This window comes from Rhinatrema bivittatum, chromosome 14 (genome assembly GCF_901001135.1).
Source record: "Rhinatrema bivittatum chromosome 14, aRhiBiv1.1, whole genome shotgun sequence".
In the NCBI taxonomy this organism is placed as follows: domain Eukaryota; kingdom Metazoa; phylum Chordata; class Amphibia; order Gymnophiona; family Rhinatrematidae; genus Rhinatrema; species Rhinatrema bivittatum.
In genome coordinates, this window is record NC_042628.1 from 50973261 (window position 1) to 50998318 (window position 25058).

At 47.3% G+C, this 25058-nt stretch overlaps 1 long non-coding RNA gene across 1 annotated transcript; it reads left to right on the forward strand.

Moving 5' to 3' along the window:
• Positions 1-7842: 7842 nt before the first annotated feature.
• LOC115076336 lies at positions 7843-9101 on the forward strand. The gene is made up of 3 exons (XR_003852732.1): positions 7843-8232; positions 8622-8692; positions 8803-9101. It is a non-coding gene; the product is annotated as an uncharacterized LOC115076336 (long non-coding RNA).
• The last annotated feature ends 15957 nt before the right edge of the window (positions 9102-25058 follow it).

Below are 25058 nucleotides of genomic sequence, written 5' to 3' on the forward strand. Positions count from 1 at the left end.
CGCTAAGGTATTATCTAGCCGGGCGCTCCTTTGTACTAGTCACTGGCCATGCACCGTTAAAGTGGCTCAACGTTATGAAGGAGTCGAACGCGCGGCTAACCAGGTGGTACCTGGCATTACAAACATACCGCTTTGAGGTCCGCCATAGGGCCGGCAAGGACCATGTCAATGCGGACTTCCTTTCCCGCTTAGGGGAGGAGGCTGGAACTCCTGGGTCCAAGAATTCCAGGGTTTTTAAAAGGGGGGGGGGGGGTGTGTGATGCAGTGCAGCACTGCCAGGGGCAGGAACAGACAAGACAACATAGGACAGCAGGTAATACCAGAGCCAGACAGCAGAGGGCGCAAGGAAGAACAAGAAAAACTACAAATCCCAGGTTCGTAGAGCCACCACGTGACCCGTGGGGAGAGCCTGAAGGCGAACACCTGGCAGACTCAGAGAATAACGAGTCAGACACAGGTGAACCAATGGAGTTAGAGGAAGAGGGCGTGCCTACATGGTGGCAATGGCCAGAAAAAGCCAGCTCGGGGAACAGGGGGAGGAGGAGTTGGAGGTAGGTTCTGGGGGAGAGGAATCCTCCAGCTCTCATATGGATACAGAGTAGCCAGAAAGGGGAGAGGTATAACTTACACCTTAAAGGAAGTTGGGGAGAAGGGCTCGGGAGAGCCTGGTGTGTCTGGTATTTAAATATAGATGTGTGGGACTTGAAAGGTAATGCTGCGCAAGCCCCGGTTGTAAGGGAGCCGGAATGCTTGAGGGCAGGGGCATTTATCTAGGTTTTGAGACACCAAAAACTGGTGGAGGCGGGGGATGTGAAGGAGTATTAGATCCATCTATTGCCTTATAAAATGCTTTGAAGAAACGGTCTCTCTGTGTTATCTTTGAGGATTGGGGGCTGTTTCACCCCCAACTCCGTACAAGGAGAACCCGGAAACCCAGCAAAGCCAGGGCCTGCTGAGACCCGAACCCAGGGAGTTACGAGCGGCTGACGGACTCCAGGGATATCAGGGACTCACGAAAGGCCTGAGCGAGAAGCAGAGGACCGGCACCCAGGGCAGCACTGGCGGTGAGACATTACAATACAATAATAAAATAATACGTTCAGTACAATATGCATTCAATAATACGGTAATATAAAGATAGTTCTACAGAAGATGCTATGTAGGATAGTTGGTGAGATCAACCTAAGGCAATAGAGCATGTATTGTGAGAGAGTTGGAATAAGTACGTTAATGCAGGTTTCGAGGGGTCGGGAAGAGGGATGGTATAGGTTAATTTAGCAAAGATTAGGGCTATAGGCTCTGTTTGGGGGGGAGTTAAGAAAGGTTTTAATATTGAGGTAGATTTCAAATTAGGAGGGGAGCAGGTGGGGGTGATTCTAGAAGGAGGTGAGACCAGGGGGCGGGAATCTAGTTGGCTGAAGGGTGTTGGTATAGGGTGAGGAGAAGAATGGAGCGCTATTCCGGGAATGCCTGTTTAAAGAGCCAGGTCTTTAGTTTTTTCTTGAATTTATGGGTGCATAGCTCTAGACTGAGGTCAGGAGGCATAGTGTTCCAAAGCGTAGGACCTGCAATAGATAGAGCTTGTTCTTTTGTGGAGCTAAGGTGGGTGGTCTTGGGAGAAGGTGTGTGTAGAGTTCTTTTGTATGCTGCTCTAGTGGGGCGGTTGGAGGTGTGAAGGCAGAGGGAATTGTCTAGCTAGTGTATATTGCAGTTGTGTAGGGTTTTATGTATAATTGAGAGATTCTTGTAGAGGATTCGGAAAGATATTAGAAGCCAGTGTAGTTCCTTAAGGATAGGGATGATATGGTCTGATTTGCAGGTATTAGAATTCTGGCAGCGGCATTTGGAGTGGTTTGATGGTAGAGGTGGGGAGGCCTAGTATTAGCAGTGAATTGTCAATTTTAGAGAAGATTGTGGCCTGAAGGATTGTGCGGAAATCATTGACATGGAGGAGTGGTTTAAGTTTCTTGAGGACATGGAGTTTGAAATAACATTCTTTTATGGTTGCGTTGATGAATTTTTTTAGGTTAAGTTGGTTGTCAATTGTGACGCCCAGGTCTCGTACATTTTACGGGAAGGATGTCGCAGGGGGGAGGGCATTACTGTCGGGTGGGGGCATCAAATTATTGTGTGCTGAGATGATGAGGAGCTCAGTTTTTGATGTGTTAAGAGCAAGGTGGAGCAAGGTTAGTGAGGAGGCAGTTTATAGCATTAAGGCAGTGTTCCCAGGTTTTGAGAGACTTGGATAGGGATTCTTGGAAGGGTATGAGGATTTGGACATCGTCAGCGTAAATAAAGTGAGTGAGGCCAAGGTCGGAGAGGAGTTGGCAAAGGGGCAGGAGGTATATGTTGAAAAGTGTGGATGACAGGGAGGATCCTTGGAGGACACCTTGAGTAAGTTGGATGGGTGTGGATTCCGTATTTCCAATTCTGACTATGTAGTGTCTGTTCTCAAGATAGGATTTAAACCAATGTAGGGCTGTTCCTGAGATGCCAATTTCTGTGAGACGGTTAATTAGGATGTTGTGATTTATGGTATCAAATGCAGAGGAGATGCCAAGTAAGGCGAGTATGTAGGAGTGGCCATGGTCCAGTCCTTTAAGGAGTGTGTCTGTAAGGGAGATTAGGAGAGTTTCCGTACTAAAAAACTTACAGAAACCAAATTGGGAGTGGAATAAAATGTTATGATTTTCTAAGTGGTCTGTGAGTTGGGTGTTAACTTTTTCCATGATTTTTGCAAGGAAGGGAAGGTTGGAGATGGGCCGACGTCCATATTAGGGACGTCCATATTGAAAGAAGGGGGAACAGAGATCATGTGGGGGGAGAAAGTTGATGCCCAGGGATGTTTGGGCAAAGTAAAGACTCAGAAAATGGTTGGGGAGAGTGGGATTGGGGAGAGCAGGATTTTGTGAATGAATGGCTAGAATAGGGACTTGGCAATTGGGTGACAGGGGAAGAGTGGGGGTGCATTAGATAGGCTAAGAGATATGAGATGGGACTGTGGATGTCAGATGTGAAGTAGAAGAAAAAGGTTAATCACTGGAGATGAGTCAAGGTGTGATGTAAAGGACCTGGAGAAGGAGTGAGAGGTAGTAGAAAGGGATGGGTCTATGAAATGGATGAGAAAGGGTAGAAATGTGGCTGTGAAGGAGGTGTGTGGATAGAGAGTAAGAAGAAAGGGTCTGGAGGCAGGAGGATGAGTGACAAAAATAATTGAGGGGATGAGAGAGAGAAGAGTAGTTGAGGATTGGGGAGAGTGGAAATGGGGGTTCTAGGGAGTAGGTAAAAGACAAAAGGGGAAATAGGTGGGGAAAGGAGTGAAAAAAGGGGAATAGGAGGGCTGGGAAGGGGAGAGTATGAGATATGGGTTAGGAATGGGATGAGACTGAGATGAAAAGCTGATTAAGTAGTTAAAAGATGAAAAGGAGAATGAGAGGGGGAAGGGGAGAAGAAATAGTGAAATCTAGTTATAAGCAGATAGAAAGGCAGAAGAGAGACTGAAAGATGAAGATCAAAGTTGGAGGTGGGTGTAGGGGTAGGAAGTGAAGAAAAAAGAGAGGAAATGATTTAGAAGAAAGTCTGCAATGAACCTGATTAGAAAAATAAAGTGTGCCAACAACAAAGATAAAGAAAAAAAAACATTTTATTTTTAGTTTTATGCTCGGAATATGTCAACTTTGGGATATGCATCTCTCATATCTTTGGTTTTACTCAGTACAGGAGGAAAAGGAGTTCCTGTTCTAAAACTGGCAGTATTGTCTTTTCAGGGTTGAGTGGTTACTGTTTGAGTCCGATAGTGAGGTATGGTATATTTGCTCTACTGTTTTGCAGGCTTGATCTCTGAGGGGGGTGAGGAGCTGCTGATTGTGATTGTTGAGTTGTTAAAAATCACAGAGGGAGGGGGAGGTCAAGGACTTATGGGTTTGTGCCTCAAAGAGCAACCCCTATAGTTGTTACTGTTTAATTGCTTATCAAAAAAACAAAAGAACATAAGTGTTCTGCTCACCTATTTATCTACCTATCCTTGTACACTGTATCATGAATGAATCTTTTATTTTAAAATATATGCCAATGAGCCGCTTAAACAATACAGTACAACTCAATGCCGTTGAGAGATTGGTGTGTATAAATAAAATATTCAGATAAGTTGGAGGCACTTTGAATTTGAAAGAATGCCAATGAGCCGTTTAACAGTTCTCAATGAAAAAGGTTCTAAAGGAGAACATTCAGCGCAACTATTACAAAAGTAAAACCATTTTCAGTCAACCATAAAAACTTCTTCAGAGGAAGTGTTTTTAAAGGAGAACATTGAACACAAAAGGTACAAAAGTAAAATCATTTTTAATGCAACTGTAAAAAAAACAGTGGATGCACATCTGTGTAGAGTCAGCAATAGAAGATTTTACAATAACTCTGAACAAGAGTGGAAATGGTGGTTTAAAAAGAGTGGAAATGGTGGTTTAAAAATCTTCTTTGGTGGATATATGTGTCTACGTCTGGTTGAAGTGCTCCTGATGCAGGTGGGACTCCGCCAAAAGGGAATCAAACTGGTTCTTTGGAATACTGTGGACTTTTGGAAATAAAACCTGGACACATTCACTTTTTGGGAATCTAGCCGGTTCTCTGGAATACTATTTGGATATTTCCACCATTGGGAATTGTTTTTTGAGAAAAAAGAGTGTTTTTGAAATAAAATTTGTTCATTTTCATTATCTGGAATAGAACTGGTTCTCTGGAACACCATCTTAATATTTTCATCATTGGGAACTGTATAACAAAAGATGTCTTTTAAAATAAGAAGGTATTCTGTAACAACAACTGTTTTTTGCAAGAGTTTTATGTTAAAATAACAAAAAGTTAAAAACATTGACAAAAAGTTAGGGGTATTTGATAAGTCTTTGATAAGTCTTTAAAGTGGGTTTTCAATAGATGAGTACATTTTTGCTGGAGTGGGATTGTATGAATAAGGGGTGTAGTTTGATTTTGAATAAATCAATATATTCAGTGGGGTGGGATAGTGTAAGCAAGGGATATTTAATAGTACGAGTGAGGTACAGGTATGTCAATCTAAACAGAAGAAAAGTTTGATATAGCTGAAATTTTATACATATATTTTAAAATAAAAGATTCATTCATGATACAGTGTACAAGGATAGATAGATAAATAGGTGAGCAGAACACTTATGTTCTCTTGGTTTTTTGATAAGTAAATATTATTGGACAAGGGATTATTGGTATTACTGTTTAATTGCTGACAGTTAGTGCTGTTTTGATATAGGCAGTTTATTATAGTGTAATTTAATTTACTCATGCCTTTCTGAGGGCCAAGCCCACACCACATGCAAGAACAGGTCTAATACCACATGAATTCTAAGTAGCAGGATTTGCAATATATGTAAATGAGGAAGGACCCTCGCCCTCCCTCCAGTGTCAGGCAGAAAAGTTGTTGCGTGTGATAGTTCTACATTCAGTGAGTGCCTCTGTACTTACAGGATCATTTGTAATATTTTTAAGTACAGATTTTCTCCAAGAGTAACAAAGTGTGTCTTCATTGTTGTCCCTGGCACCACGTGTGCAGCTTATTCTCTCCCGATTAAAACCTGCTAACGATATCTCTGCAAAGTGACCAGAACTCCCACATCTTACTATTGTGCCTTGCGATAATTTGTCTCACAATAACTAATATTTTGCTGAGAGAGAGAACCTGTGTCCCCTGCACATTTTTTGCAAGTAATGAATGGAATAAGATGCATTTTGAAAGCTAGGGTTGGGGAAACAAATGCTCTGTGAAAGAATTTAAACAGCATCTCTCTGATGGCACCATTAGATGAGAGGCCAGGGAGATTTTGAAAGCAGATTGGAAGTGGATTACTGTCCATAGGGAAGTAGCCTTCCTGCTTCCATCATTCCCACAAGGTGGCGGCCCAATCTGTCTTTGATATCTTCCGTAAAGCCTTATATAATAGGAATGTAGAAAGTGTTTGCCTCTCCACACAGAAAAACTCTTCATTTCTATCAATGGTAGATGTCTGCAGACTCGCCAAGGAAAGAGATTGAACATAATGACTTATCTGCAAGTAGGAGAATATATCCTGAGGGAGGAGGCCATAATTATCTCACAATGCAGGAAAAGGTAATATGTGTCCCTCCGGTGACAGAACTTTATAAATGTGGGTAATGCCCTTCCTCTGCCAGGAAATAAAGTTAATCAAAGATGTACCTGGCAAAAAATCAGCATTACTGTGGATGGGGAGCAGCGCTTTGTATGAAGTTGCCATACCGAGTCTTTTCAGCAAGAATTGCCATGCCCATCGCAGTGGTGATATTAAAACATGATGAGTTAGGTGCGAGGGAAGACTTGATACCGAAGATTGTAGAATAAATCCCAGATCTAATGGGGCGACAAGTAATTTATCACTTTCGTGGTTGGAGAACATTGTACCATCAAATAACCACTCTCTAATCACCCTCAATAAGCTAGCCAAAGTATATTCCCCAATATCAGGTAGGCCCATCCCAACTTCTTTCCAATTCTTTGTTAACTTTGCCAGGGCTATCCTGGGTTTTTTCCCTGCCTTCAAAAATTTGGAGAGCATTCGATTTAGCAGCTGAATATCCCTCCTGGCCAGGTAAAGGGGAAGTAATTGTAGACTATATAACCATTTTGGAAAAAGTACCATTTTGACCAAATTTATTCTACCTCTAGTGACACAGGGAGCGGTTGCCATAGTGATAGTTTATCCCTAGTAGCGCTCAATAAGGGGCAAAAATTAAGACTATAAATATGGTCCAGGTCAGTGGAAATGTAAACTCCTAGGTATTTGAAAGAACCCTCATCCCATCTCAAGAGAAAGTCCCCCAGCCATTCCCCACATACAGGCCGATTCAGTAAAGTCCGTGGGAGAGCGGGCGAATGCCCGCTCTCCCGGCGCACGCACAGGCCACTCGCCTGTGCGCGCAATGCAGTATTTAAATTAGGTCCGGCGGTAGAAACGAGCAAAAGGAGGCGCTAGGGACACTAGCGTGTCCCTAGCGCCTCCTTTTGGCCCGGAGCGGCGGCTGTCAGCAGGTTTGACAGCCGACGCTCAATTTTGCTGGCGTCAGTTCTCGAGCCCGCTGACAGCTACGGGCTCGGAAACCGGACGCCGGCCAAATTGAGCATCCTGTTTTCGACCCGACAGCCGCCGGCCGACTTCAAATTTTTTTTATTTTACCCTTCGGGACCTCCGACTTAATATCGCCATGATATTAAGTCGGAGGGTGCAAAGAAAAGCAGTTTTTACTGCTTTTCTGTGCACTTTCCCGGGTAGGCGCTTTCCCGGGTAGGCGCTTTCCTTTGGGTAGGCGCTAATTTCTGAAAGTAAAATGTGCGGCTTGGCTGCACATTTTACTTACTGAATCACGCGGGCATACCTAATAGGGCCATCAACATGTATTTGCATGTTGAGGGCGCTATTAGGTTCGGCGGGTTGGATGCACGTTTTCCGCCCCTTACTGAATAAGGGGTAAGGGAAAAAGCGCATCCAATGACAGGTATCGGCCTGATAGAGAGGTGGGGCATATCATGGCTTCAGACTTATCCATATTAAGTTTAAATCCAGAAAAACTCTCATACTTCTCAATGAATCAATGAAGATGTAACCAGTTGCTTGCAGCAGCCTCATATTCAGAATGGATTTTTCCATTTCATGTGATAACCACTTCCTCTTCCTCTTGTTCAAGGCACTCCTTGCAGTAGTGTGACTTGTGCTATAGCAACCGTATACAACAACTGTATTCCATTCATGAAGAACCCTGCAAGGCACAATGGATTAGAGAGTGAGTCACAGTGCATTGCTGGGTGTCAATCAAGCAGTGTTGCCAATCTCGCTAATTTACCGCGAGATTGGGCTTCTTTTCCTAATCATTCGCATTTTGTTTTTCCGATTCGCGGGTTGCTTTTAATTGGGCTATTTTTCCTGCCACTCTTGTTTTTTGGGCTTGTTGGGCAGGACTTATGCTCTGATGTTGCAGTGATTGACTGCTGCTGCGATGAAGCCTGTCCATAGCAGGCGCACCCTAAATTATTGCAGCAGTAAGCCAATCAGAGCTGCAAACCTACACAGGAGCTGTGGGCAGACCCAACACCAGCACGGCATGCACAAGCATCGCACGTGGGCAGACCTGGAAGGCCAGCACAGCATTGCAGCAAGCAACAGAGAAGGAATCTTCTGACTGTGCAGCTACAGCCAGGTATCAGGAGGGGAGGAATTAGTATGTTGGGAGGGGGAAATGAGAATATGGGGCCACAGATGTGCTCAGAGGGGGTAGGGAAGGGGAATCAGTGTGTGGGGGCCAGGGATGGGCTTGGAGGGGGAAATGAGAATATGGGGGCCACAGATGTGCTCAGAGGGGGTAGGGAGGGGGAATCAGTGTGTGTGGGGGGCTAGGGATGTGCTTGGAGGGGGGAATGAGCATGAGGGAATTGAAGACATGTTTTTAGGGAGTGGGAGAGGGGAATGCGTGTGTGGGGGCCAGGGATGTGCGCAGAGGATGGAATGAGTGTGAGGGGCTGGTGTTTTTTAATTTGTTCTACTCCACTTAATTTCATCTATTTTTTTTCTCATTTCTTCTCCCTGCAGCAGATCACCTTTATAAAAAAAAAATCCTTATTTTGACAAAAAGAAAGCTTTTCCATACCTGCTGACTACAGGTAAAAAATGTGACATGGAAACTTGTAATGCTATTTTTTTCATTTGTTCTACACCACTTTTGCTTTCATCTAATTTTGCTTTTTTTTTCTTTCATTTCTTCTCCCTGCAGCAGATCACCTCTGTAAGAAAGCTTGTCCATACCTACTGTTTCTGTCATTGGCTGCTACCCTACTAAATGGTTTTGATCTATTATGGCTAAAGTAAAGAACTGGGCTAAGTACGGTAAAAAGTACTGCAAAGTGTGGGAAGAGGAACGTGAACTAAAAGCATGGATTCAGCCTGTTTTCAGCAATGAGAGCAAGGCTATGTGCAAATTTTGTAAGTGTGACATTCGTGCACATCATGCAGATCTTCTGCAACATGCTAAAACAGAGAAACATGCAAAACGTTAAGCTCCTTTGTCATCTATGCGACTCTCAGACATTGGTGTTTCAATTTCATGTGTTTTGAGCTTTTTTTGGGCTTGTTTTTTTGCAAAAAAGTGCTTGTTCTTTCATGAAAACCTGACAACCCTGCAATCAAGTATTCAGTCTGCTTTGATCTTCAAGGAGACAGCACAACTACAGCTTCTTGGGGAGAGCTAAGGAAAAAGCTAAACTTAGCTAGCCTATCTGGGGGAGGGTCTGTAAAAAAAATCAATAGCAGATATAGTGTCCAGTGAACAGCCCTGGCCAAGTGTTAACTGTTTATAGAAACATAGAACTGACGGCAGAAGAAGACCAAACTGCCCATCCAGTCTGCCCAGCAAGCTATGCACTCCTCCTTGTTTTTCTTTTTTCTCTCTCTCCCTCTCCCATACTTGTTACGCCTGGCTTCCAGTACCCTCTAGTTCTATTTCCCCTCCACCCCACCATCAATGCAGAGAGCAGCGCCGGAACTGCATCCAAGTGAATATCCAGCTCAATGAGGGGTAGTAACCGCCGCAACAAGCAGGCCACACCCCCGCCCCTGTCCACCCAGACCATGCAATCCACATACAGATCCTCCCTTCCCCATTTCTCCTGCGGTTGAAGCATGAAGGTGGACCTCCAACCACTGGCCACTGTTTAAATCCCTCACACCCTGCCCCTTTAACCAACCACCCCTGGGGTTGTCTTTCTGATAAAGGCTGCCTGAATACATAATTGGTAATTAGATCATTTGAAAATGTGGTCATTCCTCAGGTGTTATCCATCAAATAAATCTACCAAAATGAGGTCTATCCAGTGTAAATATTGTGAAGCCTTGATTTTGAGGAAATCATATGGAAACTTAGAGCTTGCCCCATTTGTTTAGAACTATCTTCCCTCAAAAAGGAGCTGGCTAAAACAGAATTAGCTGCAATAAAATTCACCCACTTCACAGTATTCCAAAATTAATTCCTCATTACCGCAAAAAAAAAAAAAAAAAACTCAAAGAAAAAGAGGTTTACAGTGGGCTCAGGTAGGATAAGACCTGTGACCCACAGACACCCATTCTACACAATTGTGCAGCCCACATGTCTCCCCCCCCCTGCTCCCCCCACTTACACAGGGTGACAAGGAACCCAAAAATCAACATGATTATGGTGGGCTCTGGTAGAGTAAGACCGGTGATGCAGAAACACACACTCTCTCAAGTGACACAAGTACAAAACGCCTTATCTGAATCACATAAGTATAAAGCTCTGGTGAAAGAGATTGACATGGTATCTGAAAAGAAAGAAGAAACCCAATGCATACAGAAATTCCAAAATACAATCAATAACCAAAGAAGAAAGCTCATTGTGCTAGGTGACTCTGTCATCAGAGTCTTATGGTTAAGCGGTGTTTGGGTGGATTCTTGGGTACGGTGGCAGATGACCACGCCCATTGGGAGGAGCCCCGTGAGGCACCACAGTGCTAGGCTAAACGCAGGATGCACAAACACACTGTTAGTTCTTTTATTAAACAGCTTGAAGTATACCACTAGAGGTGGCAGTAGTGAGATAGTCTGGATGTAGCAGTCTTAGGACCCTCAGCAGAGGGAAGCCTTCTCATCTCGTTGGTATAGGGGAATTCCGGTGTAGGTTTCCCAGCAAGGCAGTACTGTGGAGGAGATAGACTGAGAAATTACTCACTAGGGATGTGAATCGTTTTTTGACGATTTAAAACAATCGTCAGATATATTTTAAATCATCAAAAATCGTTAAGAGTCGCAATACAATAGAAATTCCCCCGATTTATTGTGAAAAATCGTAAATCGGGGGAGGGGGGTGGGCGGGGAAAACCGGCATGCCAAAAAAGCCCCTAAACCCACCCTGACCCTCCCGAACCCCCCCAAAAGCTTTTTACGAGTACCTGGTGGTCCAGTGGGGGCGCCGGGACCGATCTCCCGCTCTCGGTCCATCAGCGCCATTTTGGCTGCCACTCAAAAATGGCGCCGATGGCCCAATAAAAAAAACAAACCCACCCGACCCTTTAAAAACGACCCCTTAGCTTCCCCCAGCCTCCCGATCCCCCCAAAACATTTTAAAATTCCCTTGTGGTCTAGTGGTGGTCCCTGGAGCGATCTCCCATTCTCAGGCTGTCGGCTGCCACTCATAAAGATGGCGCCGATGGTCCTTTGCCCTAACCATATGACAGGGTATCCGTGCCATTGGCCGGCCTCTGTCACATGGTAGGAGCACTGGCTGGCCGGCGCCATCATAAAGATGGCCGCCGCCGTATTTAAAGATGGCCATCGGCGCCATTTTTGAGTGGCAGCCAAAATAGCGCCGATGGCCCGAGAGCGGGAGATCGGTCCCCGCGCCCCCACTGGACCACCAGGTAATCGTAAAAAGTTTTGGGGGGGTTCGGGAGGGTGGGGGAAGGGGTTAATTTTAAAGGGTCGGGCCTCACTAAAAAAAAAAATGATGTGAATCGGAACCAATTCCGATTCACATCACCCACGATCAGATTTTTCCCCCCCTCTAGCCAAACCCGATCATTAAGACAATCGGGCACACGATTCACATCTCTATTACTCACTAGATGGTTGCTGTAGGTATGCGATTCCACCAGGTTGAAGAAGATGGTACAGGCACCAAGGCAGGGAGAGCAGGCCCTCCAGGAGCGAGTACCTGATCCCTGTAAGGCGCCTGAAATAAAGCAGAGGGCCCCCGAGGAGCGGGTACCCAGGTTAGCAATTACCCCAAAGGGCAGAGAGAGAGCTTCAAGCGGCAGCACGGAAGCGGCAGAGTAGGTTAGACTGGCCGAGACCAATCTGTTGCTAATTCAACGGCCTAGCAAATTAGTACAGGCTATATACCCGGATGGCGTGACGTCAGTAGAGGGGAACACCCCCGAGGTTCATGCCAATGTTGGAATAAAGACGTGGGTGGCATGCACGCGCGCACCCTAGTAGGCCCTTGGGAGGAGCATGGCGGGAGGCAGCACCATAGCCGTTCTCGGGATGCCGAAAAGGTCGGCTTGTAGATGCAGCGGTAGCCATTTTCCCAAGGTAAGCGGGAGGAGCAGTGAACAAGGTGAGGCAAACGGGGTGAAGCCATCTAGCACTGACGGATGCAACACAAAGGCACTAATTTGGGAACTCTTCTAGAGAGAAACACTAAAGTTAAATGCCTCCCAGGATCATCGGCCGGCAGAAATGCCTTTCAGATAGTCAAAATGATTCAAGAAGAAAGTAAAGACTCTAAAGCTTATATCATCCATCTGAGAACCAACGACCTTGCTAGTAACAGCATCCAAGCGGTACAGAGAAACTTCCAGTCTCTAGTGAAGCAGATTAGTCATATGGTGACAACCATCACCTTTTCAGAGGTGTTACCTGTTCAGGGAAAGGGGAAGGAGAGACTAAGCCATATTGAAAACTTCAATGTATGGCTCAAATCCTGGTGTAAGGAACAAAGTTTTGGATTTATTGGGGACTGGGGCAGTGTATGGAACAACAAAAAGCTATATGTCAAAGATGGCTTACATCTCTCTGTGGCAGGAAAAAGGATCCTAAGAGATAAATTCAAATCCTATGACATAAGGCATTTTAACTAGAAGCTAGGGGTGGCAGAAAGAAATTAGAATTTCAACCCCCAAATACAAATTCAATGGAAAAGGGTGAGGTGGATAACAAAACTCAACTAAATAAGTCACAAAAGGAGTCCAAGAAAAGCAGTAACCTGAACGAGAAAAGCTGGAAAGCTATGAGCACAAATAATCGTAGTTTGGGCAATAAAATCCCAGATCTGCAAGCCCTAATGGTGGAGGCGGACTTGGACGTTGTTGCTGTCACGGAGACGTGGTTCATGGAATCTCATGATTGGAATACGGCAATATCGGGCTATAACTTATTAAGCAAGGACATAGAGGACAGGAAAGGAGGAGGAGTGGCTCTTTATGTCAGAAACAATATCCAAGCATCTGAGCTGCAAGGAAGATGGGGCAAAGAAGAAGCACTATGGGCTGACCTAAAAAAAGATGATGGGGCATCAGTTTTTATTGGAGTGGTTTACATGCCTCCAAATCAAATGGAAGAGCTTGACAAAGATCTGGTTGAAGACATCTAAAAGATGGGAAAGAAGGGAGAAGTGGTGATTGTTGGAGATTTTAATCTGCCAGATGTAGACTGGAGAATCCCTTCTGCAAAATCTAACAGTAGTACAGAGATAGTGGATGCCCTGCAAGGGGCTCTGTTCAAACAAATGGTAATGGAACCCACGAGGGAGGGAGCTATACTCGATTTAGTTCTCACTAATGGAGTATTCTGGATCAAGAAAACATCTGTGCTTTTTCCTATCCAGACAGCTAAACTTTTTCTCCAATCAGTCCTCACAATAAAGATTATCTAAGTTTGAAATTATTTATTGCACAGGTAATTTTTCATTACTTACAATTGTTGCATCTCAAACGTTTGCCCAAGGCAGAGATCTTTGGTAGCTGGAGACAGGGTGGCAGGAAGGAGAGGGAGGTCTCTTGGGTTGCAGGAGTTAGTTTATGGTAGAGGTAGGAAGTATAGGAGATATAAGGCTGATTTGCAGTAAAAGAAAAGGTAAAAACTCAATCGTTTCGCAGGGTTATACAGGATGCTGCTGCTCAAAAGCCAGCGTGACCAAAACTGGTTCTCTTCGAGAGCTGCTAAAGGAAACGCCTCCATAAGCTGCGGGCGGGGGGGGGGGGGGGGGGGGGGGGCAAGGTCCAATGGCAATGAGCCTAAGACCCATGTGACCCAGCTGGCCATGAAGGGCAGTTCCTTGAGCCTATGAGGCACCTAGGAGGACTCATGTTAGATTGAGGGGCAATCAGGCTCTTCCCATAGTGAGAGAAAGTAAGGGGGGGGAGGGAGCTTCTCTTAAGGGCAAGGCTCCTCTTAAAGGCAAAGGCTCACAGATTTTATCATGGGTTACAAAAATTGTTTAAGTATCAAGAATCCTCAGAAGGGAGGGGCTGCACTAAACACACTTAAGCTACAGTATATGCAGATACAAACATGTACCCACTGCTGGTGACAGAACATGGAGATAATGTCTCTAATGTCCAGGTAGGTGCCCACCTCAGCACCAGTGATCATCATACGGTATGGTTTCAAAACATAAATAGGATACAGAGAACTAGCACGATGACCCGAGTTTTGCAGTTCAAAAACACGGACTTTGATGAAATGGGGAAGTACCTGGAGGAAGAACTAGAAGGCTGGGCGAACAAGAGAGATGTGGAACAACAGTGGACCAAACTAAAAGGAGCAATTACCAAGGCAACTAATCTATATGTTAGAAAAGTAAAGAAAAGCAAGAGAAAAATGAAACCTATCTGGTTCTCAAAGGAGGTGGCAGACAAAATAAAAGTTAAAAGAACAAGAAATATAAAGAATCCCAAAGAGAGGAGCATAAGGAAGAATATCTGGTGGAACTGAGGGAGACGAAGAAAGCAATCAAGAAAGCGAAAATTCAAGCAGAAGAAAGGATTGCCAAAGAGGTAAAGCGAGGTGACAAAACATTTCTCAGATACAACAGTGAAAGGAGAAAAGTCCAAAGTGGTATATTGAAACTGAAAGGTGAAAAGGATCAATGGGTAGAGACAGATGAAGAAATGGCAGAAATATTAAACAAATACTTCAGTTCAGTATTCTCTAAAGAAGACCCCGGAGAAGGACTGATGCTAGTTAACAAGAAACTGGAGGGGAGTGGAATGGATGAAACTCTGTTTATGGAAGAGAATGTATGGGAAGAGCTAGGAAAACTGAAGGTGGACAAAGCCATGGGGCCTGATGAGGTTCATACCAGGAAACTGAGGGAGCTCATAGATGTGCTGGTGGCTCCACTGTGTGACCTGTTCAATAGTTCCCTGGAAATGGGAGTGGTGCCGAGTGACTGGAGAAGAGCAACGGTGGTCCCGCTTCACAAGAGCGGGAGCAGATAGGAGGCTGCCTCACCTCGGTGGTGGGAAAATTATTGGAGTCGCTGCTGAAGGAAAGAATAGTGAACTATCTACAAACAGCAGAATTGATGGACCAGAGGCAGCATGGTTTCACCAAGGGAAGGTCCTGTCAGACAAATCTGATCGACTCTTTTGATTGGGTGACTAAGGAATTGGATCGAGGAAGAGCGCTTGATGTTATCTACTTGGATTTTAGCAAAGCTTTTGATACGGTCCCACACAGGATGCTTGTGAATAAAACGAGAAGCTTGGGTGTGAGTGCCAAGGTGCTGGCCTGGATAGCAAACTGGTTGAAGGACAGAAGACAATGTGTTATAGTAAATGGAACTAACTCCAAAGAGAGAGCAGTGATAAGCAGAGTGCCGCAAGGGTCGGTGTTGGGACCAGTCCTGTTCAATATCTTTGTGAGCGATATTGCGGATGGGATAGGAGGTAAGGTTTGTCTATTTGCAGATGATACTAAGATCTGCAACAGAGTGGACACGCTGGAAGGAGTGGAGAAAATGAGACCGGATTTAAGGAAGCTCAAAGACTGGTCAAAGTTATGGCAGCTGAGATTCAATGCCAAGAAGTGCAGAGTCATGCATATGGGCTGTGGAAATCTGAAAGAATTGTATTCGATGGGAGGTGAAGGGCTGATGTGCACGGAGCAGGAGAGAGACCTGGGGTGATAGTGTCTAACGATCTGAAGTCGGCGAAACAGTGTGACAAGGCGATAGCTAAAGCCAGAAGAATGCTGGGCTGCATAAAGAGAGGAATTTTGAGTAAGAAAAGGGAAGTAATTATCCCCTTGTACAGGTCATTGGTGAGGCCTCATCTGGAGTACTGTGCTCAGTTCTGGAGACCGTATCTCCGAAGGGACAGAGACAGGATGGAGGTGGTCCAGAGAAGGGCGACCAAAAAGGTGGATGGTCTTCATCGAATGACTTATGAGGAGAGACTGAAGAATCTAAATATGTATACCCTGGAGGAAAGGAGGAACAGGGGTGATATGATACAGACGTTCAGATACTTGAAAGGTTTTAATGATCCAAAGTCAATGACAAACATTTCCGTTGGAAAAAAATCAGCAGAACCAGGAAGGAAGACTCAGGACCAATGTGAAACTGTGAAGGATTTCAAAGGGGCGTGGGATAAACACTGTGAATCCATAAAGCCTGGAGAATGGGAATGAAGAGAAGAGGTATGGGGGTGGCTTGCGGGAATGATGGCTACTACCTGGTGATTACTACCTGGTGATTAATACCCTTATTCAATAAACATTCACACGGTTAATGAGACTCCAACATTGCTGTATGCTTCAACGGCAAGAGAAAATGTGGAAAAGAGGATTAGCATTCAGGCAACAACCAACATTGCTCTATGCTTCAATGGCAAGAGGAAATGTGGAAAAGAGGATTTCATTCAGGCAACAACCAACAAGGTAGCACAGTCTGGGTAAACAAATAAGAGTGGGAGTAGCTTGCTTGTTGCAGCGGTTACTACCCCAAACCAATTAAGCCTGATACTTCACTTTCAATGCATATCCAGCATATCCAGCATAAATCTCTGCTTCAACGGCTTCAACGGCGGGGGGGGAATAAAGATATGAGGATTTACATACAACCAACAAGGACTGAATTGCACAGTCTGGGTAAACAAATAAGCGTGAGAGTAGCTTGCTTGTTGCGGCGGTTACTACCCCGAACCAATTTAAGCCTGTTACTTCACTTGGAAAGCATATCCAGCGCAGCTCACTGCTTCAATAGCAGGGGAATGAAGAAAAGAGGATTTATATTCAGACAACAACAAAGGACTGAATTGCACAGTCTGGGTAAACAAATAAGCGAGGGAGTAACTTGCTTATTGCGATGGTTACTACCCCTAACAAATTAAGCCTGGCACTTCACTTTGAATGCTTATCCAGCGCAGCTCACTGCTTCAACGGCAGGGGGAATGAAGAAATAGGATTTACATCCAGTCAACATCTAACAAGGCATTGATCTGAGCAGTATGAGAATACAAATATTGGGGTAACTTGCTCGATACGACAGTTACTACCCTCAAACATTAAGCCTTATACTTCACTTTGATACAGCTCCATCACTGCTCTCTGCATCAATGGCGGGGGTGGAAGGAAATTAGAATCAAAAAGCTACCAATAAGGGCCCTGAACTCAGCAGTCGTAGTAAAAGATAAGTATGAGAAAATAAGTGTAAAGCTTGCTGGGCAGACTGGATGGACCTATTAGTCTTCTTCTGCCGTCATTTCTATGTTTCTATGTAAGAGGTATTCCCATTCTACTCTATCGAAGGCCTTTTCAGCATCGAAACTAACAATCATGTACTGTTGCTTATGAAAATTACAATGGGCTATAGCAGTTAGCAGGCGACGTACATTTTTAACTGCATAACGACCCCTAACAAATCCCGCGTGGCCGGGGCCTATGTAGTCTGGAAGAATCAGTGAAAGCCTATTGGCCAAGATCTTAGCCAGTAGTTTTTGATCATAATTAAGTAGAGAAACTGGCCGATAAGAAGTCACTGAATCAGGATCCTTCCCAGGCTTGGGTAGGACCGTGATGATGGCTTTATTCATCCTTTGTGGATAGGATCCATGTTCAGTAAGGGACATGAATACTTTACTCAATATAGGCAGTACATGGTCTAGTAGTATCTTAAAGAATTCTTCAATGAAACCATCTGGTCCTGGCGCTTTTAATAATTTGGTTGATTGTATGCCACCTATAATCTCTCCTGCTTCTATTGGGCGGTTTAATCTCTGGAGGTGTAAGTCTGAGAAGGATTTGACCCCAAAATTCCCCTAAAAAGCACAACATTATACCATATCTACCCCATCTAAGCTGTATAAACTGGAGTAATATTGTAGAAACACCTTAAGGATCTCGGATGTTTTAGAGGTAGTCCCGCACGTACTGGTCACCTTTTAATATCTGTTCAGCGTGTGCCAGCCAACATATTTGCGAATCTCCTGGTTTTGGCACACAAATGGGTTAAGGCTCTTCAGGCTTGAAGAAGAGACATTTAAAGGGGGGATATCATTTGAGGTCTACAAAATTGTGCATGGCATGGAACAGGTAAAATAGGGAAGGGCTAGTTACCCTTTCAAACAACACTAGGTCTAGGATACTCATTTAAGCTGACAAGTAGCAGATCTAAAACACATTGGAGGAAGTGGTTTGTTTTTTTTCACTCGACAACAATCAAGGAGAGTGTGAGAGATTGATTGCTGGAGATTGCGGTCAATGTAAGTAGCTCAGTGGATTTAGAAAGGGTATGGACAAGTTCCTGAAAGTAAAGCCCATAAATAGTTACTAACTATGGATTTGAAGAAGCCCTCCTCTTGTCCTAGGGAATGAGCGGCCAAATGTTGCATGTCTTTTTAGGGATTGGCCTCTGTCAGAGTCAGGATGCTGGGCTCCATGGACCTTACAGTGCCATAGGATGCTGGTGTCACTTTTGGTGCCACTTTGCCTCTCTTTCTGCTTCATACTAAACCTTGGAGTGTTCTTTCCACTCTTGCTGCCTCTTTTATCCTCTGATGGCACCATGGAAAGCTCCTGCCACTGCTGGTACCCCCTTTGCCCCCTTCATGCCACTTTGTCAAAGTCTAAGTGCCTTGGAGTTCTTTCTTCCTTCTGATGATGTTTTCACACAAATTTCATTAGAATTAATGAGAAACGCCAATTTAGGAGCCCAAAATAGGCTGCAGTGCTTCCTCCATTGACTTTAATGACAAATGAATGAACAAAGAAAACAAACAAAAAAAAATTACTTTTTTTTTTCATTTGAAACTAATGAACCAAATGAAGGTGCCCTACAAAACAAATGAACAAACCAAAATAAACATTCTTCCTCTGCACATCCCTAACCCTTACATTTCCAATAGGGGTCCTAAGTGACAATCGATGTACATAGTTTGTAAACCATACAAATTCTGCCAATTTCCAAACCTGAGGTGCCCACTGCATATATTGTGTTTGAAAAATAGCTTGTTACGTGACTAAAAGTGGACACATACAATTGCACCATCTAAAGCAGTAGTATTCATTCCCACCCCTCGAGGGCCAGCAATAGGTCAGATTTTCAGGATATGCCTAATGAATATGCATGAGATAGATTTGCAGGCACCTGCCTCTATTGTATGCAGATCTATTTTATGCATATTCATTAGGGATATCCTGAAAACCCAACTTGTTTGCAGCCCTCAAATATTGGGAATGAATACCACTGATCTAAAGCTAAGGTGTAAAGCACACTTACTAGCTTACCCATGGTACATTTTTTATTTGTGGGGCAGGTATTCAATAAAAGCTGAGCTCTTAAATTTAGGTCTCTGGGTTTTCAGCTGAAAATTAACATAAATTTAGGAACCTAAAAATTAGGATTCTAAATTTCCAGTCTGCTATTTATTTGCTTAGATTTAAGATCTTAAATTAGGTGCCTATTTCTGAAAATCAGTGCTAAGCTCCTAACTTTTATTCCCCGCCCTAACTCCACACCATAGCCACTCACTTTTTAACTCCTAAATTTAGGGGCCTAATGAAACTAGGAACCTAAAAAGAAAATTATTACTTTCCTGCTAATTTTCGTTCCTGTAGTACCATGGATCAGTCCAGACAGTGGGTTATGTCCCCAATCCAGCAGATGGAGTCAGCACAAGCTTTGAGGGGGCGTATCCATATATACTACTACCCCCTCTGCAGGAGTTCAGTATCGAGTATATCAAAGCCCGAGTAGAAACCCCCGAAGGATCAAGTTTGTGGAAACAGATAATGAAAACAATTGTAACCGCAACAAGTAACTGCAAACATCCTACCAACTTGTAGGGAGCTGTGAAAAACAGCGAAAAGAGACGACTGTGAAGACACAGAACACTGCGAGCAAGGAGGAGCGCAGAGCTGAGCAGGATCAAGAACCCAAACGCGGTGGGCGTCTGGACTGATCCATGGTACTACAGGAACGAAAATTAGCAGGTAAGTAATAATTTTCTTTTCCCTGTACGTACCTGGATCAGTCCAGACAGTGGGATGTACCCAAGCTTCCCTAAATCGGGTGGGGTCCTGCGAGGCCTGCTCGGAGAACCTGCTCGCCAAAGTGTCCAGAGACCGAAGAGGCGAGGTGCAGACGATAGTGCCTCGAGAACGTGTGTAACGATTTCCAGGTGGCTGCCCTACAAATTTCCTGCGAGGATACCGAGCGAACCTCCGCCTAGGAAGCCGCCTGAGAACGTGTAGAATGCGCTACGATTCCGGGTGGGGGAGTCTGACCCGCCCCAATGTAGGAAGCAGCAATGCCAGCCTTCAGTCATCTGGCAATGGTAGTCTTCGAGGCCTGAGACCCCTTCTTAGGACCGGCCCAGAGTACGAAGAGATGGTCAGAGGTCCGGAACTCATTTGTAGCCTCCAGATAGAGGCGCAGAGTGCGCTTGACATTCAAGAGACGGAGAGACTTCGGCTCTGAGGAAGAGAAGGACGGCAACTCCACCGTCTGGTTCACATGGAATGCAGAAACCACCTTCGGAAGGAAGGAGGGAACGGTGCGAAGCGAAACTCCAGAGTCGGAGAAACGGAGATAGGGCTCTCTACATGACAGAGCCTGCAGCTCCGAGATGCGTCGAGCGGAACAGATGGCCACAAGAAATACAGTCTTGAGAGTGAGATCCTTTATCGTTGCGCTGCGCAGCGGCTCGAACGGTGGTCCCGACAGGGAGCGAAGCACAAGGTTAAGACTCCAGGAGGGACAAGGGTCCCGTAACGGAGGACGCATATGCTTGACACCCTTGAGAAAACGAGCAATGTCAGGATACTGTAGAAGAGAGCCCCCATCGCTCAACAGCGAACCAAGGGCGGCCACCTGAACCCGTAGTGAATTATAGGCGAGCCCTTTTTCCACTCCCGCCTGTAGAAACTGAAGGATCTGAGGTACAGAAGCCTTAGCGGGTCTCGTGGCCTGGCTGGTACACCACAGCTCGAACACCTTCCAGACTCGAACATAGGCCGCCGACGTCGATGTCTTTCGTGCCCCCAATAGCGTGGATACTACCGCCTCCGGGTAGCCCCGACGCTGGAGGCGGCGCCTCTCAAAAGCCAGGCCGCAAGACAGAAGAGTTCTGCCTGCTCGAAAAATACCGGGCCCTGATGTAGGAGCTGGGGGAGGTGCCTCAGCCTGATTGGCCCGTCGATCACCAGCTGTAGCAGGTCTGCAAACCAGGGTCGCCTGGGCCATTCTGGGGCGACGAAAACCACGGTCCCCTGATGGCTTTCTATTCTGCGGAGCATCCTGCCCACCAGGGGCCATGGTGGAAAAGCGTAGAGCAGAAGATGTGGCGGCCACGGGAGGACCAGGGCATCCACTCCCTCCGCGCCGCGCTCTCTCCGGTGACTGAAGAAGCGTGGAGCCTTGGCGTTGAGAGCGGACGCCATCAGATCCAAGTGGGGGGCCCCCCACCGATGGACGAGAAGTTGCATTGCTTTGTCGGAGAGAGACCACTCTCCGGGGCCCAGCAGTTGACGACTGAGGAAGTCCGCCTGGACGTTGTCCACACCGGCGATGTGCGAGGCCGCTAGCCGGACGAGATGACGCTCCGCCCATTGCATCAGCAGCGCCGCCTCGAGCGCGACCTGCGGGCTGCGCGTGCCTCCTTGTCGGTTGATGTGGGCCACGGTGGTAGCGTTGTCCGATAGGATTCTGACTTCCCGGTTCCGAAGAAGCAGGAGGAAATGTCGCAGAGCTAGCCGGACCGCTCTGGTTTCCAGACGGTTGATTGACCACTTCGCCTCCACCGTGGACCACGTCCCCTGCATGGCGCTTCGATCGCAGACTGCACCCCAGCCTGCTAGACTGGCATCGGTGGTCACCACCACCCAATTTGGCAGATCGAGGGACACGCCACGAGCCAGGTTCGGCGGATCCAACCACCAGCCCAGACCGTCCCTGGCATTCTGCGGGAGCGGGAGAATCATCTGGTAGTCCTGCGATACTGGTTTCCAACGGGAGAGGAGCGCCCACTGTAAGGTCCTGAGGTGCGCGAAAGCCCAAGGTACAAGGTCGATGGTGGACCCCATCACTCCCAGGAGTTGCAGGTAGTCCCAGGAGGTGGGCTCTGGTAACGCAGAGAACCGTCGTGTGTGATCCCGCAAGGATTGAGCTTTGTCCTGGCGCACAAAAACTTTGCCCAGTAGGGTGTCGAAGGTCGCCCCCAAAAAAACCCAAGCGTTGCGAGGGCATGAGGGAGCTCTTGGTCGTACTACTCGAGTCACCGCTGAGCGTCCATGATCGAATGACTTCGCCCGGAGGAGCCAATCGTCCAGATAAGGATGAACCAGGATGCCCTCCTTCCGGAGAGCTGCCGCCATGACTACCATGATCTTGGTGAAGGCGCGCGGCGCTGTCGCCAATCCGAACGGGAGAGCCGTGAACTGAAAATGCTGGTCCAGAATTTTGAAACGAAGGAAACGGTGGTGGTCCAGGCGGATGGGAATGTGCAGGTAGGCCTCCGTTAAGTCCAGGGAGGCGAGGAACTCCCCCCGATGCACCGCCGCAATCACTGACCGGAGCGTTTCCATGCGGAACCGAACGACTCGAAGGGATTTGTTGACTTCCTTGAGGTCTAGGATAGGCCGGAAAGAACCGTCCTTCTTTGGTACGACGAAATAGATGGAATAGTGGCCCGAGCCCACCTCTCCGAAGGGCACGGGCGCAATAGCGCCTATCTCCCGGAGTCTGTCCAGAGTCAGCTGCACCGCTCCTCTCTTGAGGTCCGAGCCACAGGGGGAAAACATGAACCTTCCCTGCGGGGGGCGGACAAATTCCAATGCGTAGCTGTGTTTTATGGTATCCAGGACCCACTGGTCCGAGGTGATCCGTGCCCACTCCGCGTAGAAATACGTTAGTCGGCCCCCAATCCTGGGGACAGGGGAGTGGGCGAGACTGGCATCATTGTGAAGACTTGGTAGAGGGGTTCCCGGTTCCGGGAGTAGTGCGTGCGGGCTGACGCCCGCGAAAGGAGCGCAACCAGGGCTGAGACCTGGGGGCGGATGACCGGGAGCCCGCCTGTCTGTATCCCCTGTAGCGCCGTTGCGCTCTGGTCCGAGAAGAAGAAAACGCTCTGGATGGTCGAAACCTATCCTCCGGCAGCCGATGAACAGCGTTCTCCCCCAGGGACTTGATGATCTGGTCCAAATCCTCCCCGAAGAGGAACTTGCCCCTGAAGGGAAGAGAGCCCAGACTCGACTTAGAGGATGTATCAGCCGCCCAATTGCGTAGCCACAGTAGTCGTCATGCTGCCACTATCGAAACCATGGATCTTGCGAGGACCCGAAAAAGGTCGTACGAGGCGTCCGCCCCATACGCCACTGCGGCTTCTAGCCGATCTGCCTGGGCAGCCTCATCGGACGGCAGGTTCTGAGTCGTGAGGAGTTGTTGCACCCAAAGGAGACTAGCCCGCTGGGCAAGCGAACTGCACATCACCGCCCGCATACCCAGAGCGGAGACCTCGAAAACCCGCTTAAGGAAAACTTCCAACTTACGATCCTGTGTGTCCCGCAACGCCGCCCTTCCCGTCACTGGGATAGTCGTCCTCTTCGTGACCGCCGACACTGCGGAGTCCACCTTTGGGACCTTGATGAGGTCCAGAAAATCTTCAGGGAGCGGGTACAGCTTTTCCATAGCCCGGCCGCTCTTCAGGGAGGCCTCCGGGGTGTCCCATTCCCTGGTGAGAAGTTGTAAAAACGAGTCATGAATGGGAAAGGCCCGAGCCCTCGGCCGGAGTGCCGCCAGGACAGGATCTCCCTTCCTTGAAGAAGTGACGACAACGGGAGCTACTGGGGCAGGCGGGTCTGGTGGCGGCTCCAAATCTAATTCTTGGATGATCTGTGGGATGAGGTCGTCCAGCTCTTCCCTCTGGAAGAGGCGTAGGGTACGCGGATCATCCCCCTCCTGCGTGCCGTCCCCTTGTCCCCCGTCCGGGAGGTCAAGTTCATGTCCCGCTGGGTCTGGCACCGCCCCCACTGCCGCGGGCGTGGATCGGACCCGGGTAGGAAGGCGGGAGGCCCCCACTCCCGGAGGGTCGGGGGGGGGCCGGCGTCGAGGGCGACATCTGAGGGATCTTAGGAGGGAGGGTCCCACAGGTGCTTCCAGCCCCTGCAGATAAGCGGTATGCATGAGCAGGATAAACTCCGGAGAGAACCCCGGCCTGCTCGGGTGCGCTTCGGGGGCGGCGTGGTTCCTGCTCCCTGGCCCTGGGTGCTTGGTTCCTGCACCAAAATCGGGGGAACACCCCCGCTGGTAGAGTCCTCCAGGGATCCGTTCTCCCTCGTGGCCTCCAGGGATCCATTCCCCCTCGTGGCCTGTGCCTCAGGGCGCTCAGAATGTAAAATGGCCGCCGTTCCCGCCAAAAATGGCGGAGTGGCCGGCCCGCGCCGCCCGGGCAAAAAAGAGAAATCAGTCAGGGACTGTGAGGTACCTTCCCCCCCGGGAAGGCATCGTGCACAGATGTCCTCCCGGGAAATCCGGGACCCCAGGTCTCCGCAGGCCACACAGCGGGACGGCCGCAGCATCGGGATCGCTGTAGGAGAAAAGAAAAAGCCACGGGGGGGGGGGGCCACGCGCACAAAAGCGCCGCTGCGGGGGGGCCCGGTCGGCCCGCACTGCCCGCTGTCCGAAAATAGAGGAGGGTGCCGCGGGGGGGGCCTTCCCGGCCACACGACCCGCCCCAGACATCTTTCCCTAAATGGCTCAGCAGCCCATGAGGAGCTGTAAAATGGCCGCGGGTGAGGGAGTAAAGAGCAAAGAGGCCGGCTCCACCGGCTTTCGCGGGCACCGGGGGCTGAGCTGTGAAGGAAAAAACTACAAAGGAAAAACAAACTTACCCCTGGCTGCAACGAGAAATAAACAGCAAGGCCGCAGAGAAGAGACAAGGAAGATAAGCCACTCCCCAGAATTTGAAAGAACTCTGCCTTTTTTTTTTTTTTTTTTTTTTTTAAACTTAATACAAACTT